Here is a 2,766-nt window from a genome sequence, read left to right on the forward strand (position 1 = left end):
GCCTTCGGAGTCCATCCACGCCTTTACAGTGTGGATGAACCACACTGTGCTACTTCCTTACTGTTAGGAACTCACAGGAAAGGAGAAATTCTAGGTCTACTCCCATCACTCCTCCTCCTGGGGAGCTAAGAGCCTTGCACTACTCAGCAGTGTTTTTTAAATGTTTTTATCCTGAAAGCCATCAGGCAAAATGCACGCTCTTCAGGTTAAGGCATGCAGCACCACTCACTCACTATTGGATTATACCTCCCTTATTTCCCGAGGACATGTGAACATGCAGCCCTGCGCTCTAAGAAATCGGATTGGAGCCTGGCACCTGGATTTGAACCCAAGCAATTCTATTGCAGTCGGGGATGCTGGGCTTTGCCAGTAGGGTGGAAATGAGAAGAAGCTGTGACAGGAGAGAGGGGTTTCCTCTTCTCAGTCTTCATCCAAGGCAAACACCCGAGGCTGGGAGGTCGGCAGAGGCCACAGGGCAAGGGACCGCTCATGCTTTGCTAGGGAGTTTGGGCTTAAGGTTTCAGGCCGTGGCCCAAATGGCAGGTATTCACTTGCCTTTGCTTATTTCAATCCGTTGCATATCCTGTTTCCCCAATAGACCGGGTGTCCCCAAACACTGTGACTCTTTCCTCTGTACCTCCCGTCTGCAGCCAGGTCAGAGCTCTACATTCAGGGGCCACCTGCTGCCTGGCGCTCATCCAGGCTCTCTCAGCAGATAACTGGGAGACCTCGGAGACCCAGGCTTGGTGATTCTCAGCGGCAGCGCCTACACTTGAGTCTTTGCCCCCATGTTGCCGCTGACTCAGCTTTCCAAGTGCAGCCAAGGGGCAGCGGAGGGGAGAAGCAGTGCAGCACAGTGGGTACAAGCACAGAGGCAGCAGCAGGAATGTCAAGGCCCAAATCTTGGCTTCCCTTCACTTCAGTGGCGTGGCCTTGGGAAAATACTTAACTTTTTAGTGCCCCCATTTTCCTCATTTTTTTAAACGAGAACTAATAACAATACCTAACTTGGAGACTTGTGGTAATCTGTTAATCTGTTAATCCAGGTACAGCATGTAGAATAGGGCTTGGTGGAAATTCCCTGGTGGTCCAGTGGTTAGGATTCAGCGCTTTCACTGCCGGGACCCAGGTTCGATGCCTGGTCAGGGATCTAAGATCCCGCAAGCCTAATAATAATAATAATAATAATAATAATAATGCCTGGTGCATAATAGGTGCTCAAAAAAGAATCGTTTTTATTCTTTTTCATCACATGTAAATCAGTCACTCAGGCATCTAGGTAGTTCCTCCATCTCTGACCTCTGCCCCTCTGGCCAACCACCCTCTTTCTTGATTGCCTTCTTCTAGGCTGAAGACAAAGGAAGGAGAGAGCCCCTTCCCTTCCACCCTCCCTCCCTCCCTCTTCTCTCTCGGGGCTACAATTAACACATGATAACAGCACAGGTTGGACTCAATTAGGACCAGATCCCAAAGTACATTCTGCTCATGTGCAGAGGATGGAGTAAAAGAATTGGCTCCAGAAGGCTTGGGACTTGCTCGTAGAAGATACTAATTGGTTTTTTGCTGGTAATTTTTCACCCCGAAGTGAACAGAAAAAGGGCATCTCAGAGGCTCATCTGCTTTGCAGGTGATCAGGCAAATGAATATCTGTGTCCAGGGAGAGGTGAAGATGATTGTCTTTTTTTTCTCTCCGAAGGGAACATAATCTCATTTGTCCCGGGACTTAATATCTGCAGATCTGCTGAGCTGGAGGGGGATAAAGATCAACTCCAAAACTCTATGGGGGCCTCTGACTCCTGAACATTTGTGGGAAGTCCTAGGGTCATGGAGGCTTGGAAAGACTTATAGTCATTTTATTGCTGAGGAGTTTGAGGAGATATAAAGAGAGCTTGGCTGTCAGTGGTTGGGATGAGGTTGAACAATAGACAGGCATCCATAAGAATCACTCTCCTTTAATTAATCTCAAAAATATACAAACAGGGCTTCCCTGGTGGCGCAGTGGTTAAGAATCTGCCTGCCAATGCAGGAGACATGGTCTAGAGCCCTGGTCCGGGAAGATCCCACACGCAACTAGGCCCGTGCGCCACAACTACTGAGCCTGCGCTCTAGAGTCCCTGAGCCACAACTACTGAGCCCGTGTGCCACAACTACTGAAGCCCGCATGCCACGACTACTGAAGCCCGCGTGCCTAGAGCCCATGCTCCGCAACAAGAGAGGCCACCGCAATGAGAAGCCCGCGCACCACAATGAAGAGTAGCCCCTGCTCGATGCAACTGAAGAAAGACTGCACGCAGCAACGAAGACCCAACGCAGCCAAAAGTACACTAATTAATTTTTAAAAAAAGATCCTGCATGCTGCAACTAACAGCCAAAATAAACAAATAAATATTTTTAAAAATATACAAACAGCTCATGCAGTTCAATATCAAAACAAAACCCAAACAATGCAATTCAAAAATGGGCAGAAGATTTAAATAGACATTTCTCCAGAGAAGACATACAGATGGCCAAAAGGCACATGAAAAGATGCTCAACATTGCTAATTATTAGAGAAATGCAAATCAAAACTGGAATGAGGTTATCACCTCATCAGTCAGAATGGCCATCATCAAAAAGTCTACAAATAATAAATGCTGGAGGGGGTGTGGAGAAAGGGGAACCCTCCTACACTGTTGGTGGGAATGTAAATTGATACAGCCACTATGGAGAACAGTATGGAGATTCCTTAAAAAACTAAAAATAGAGGTACCATATGATCCTGCAATG

Source organism: Neophocaena asiaeorientalis, unplaced genomic scaffold (assembly GCF_003031525.2).
Source record: "Neophocaena asiaeorientalis asiaeorientalis breed wild unplaced genomic scaffold, Neophocaena_asiaeorientalis_V1.1 scaffold308, whole genome shotgun sequence".
Classification (NCBI taxonomy): Eukaryota; Metazoa; Chordata; class Mammalia; order Artiodactyla; family Phocoenidae; genus Neophocaena; species Neophocaena asiaeorientalis.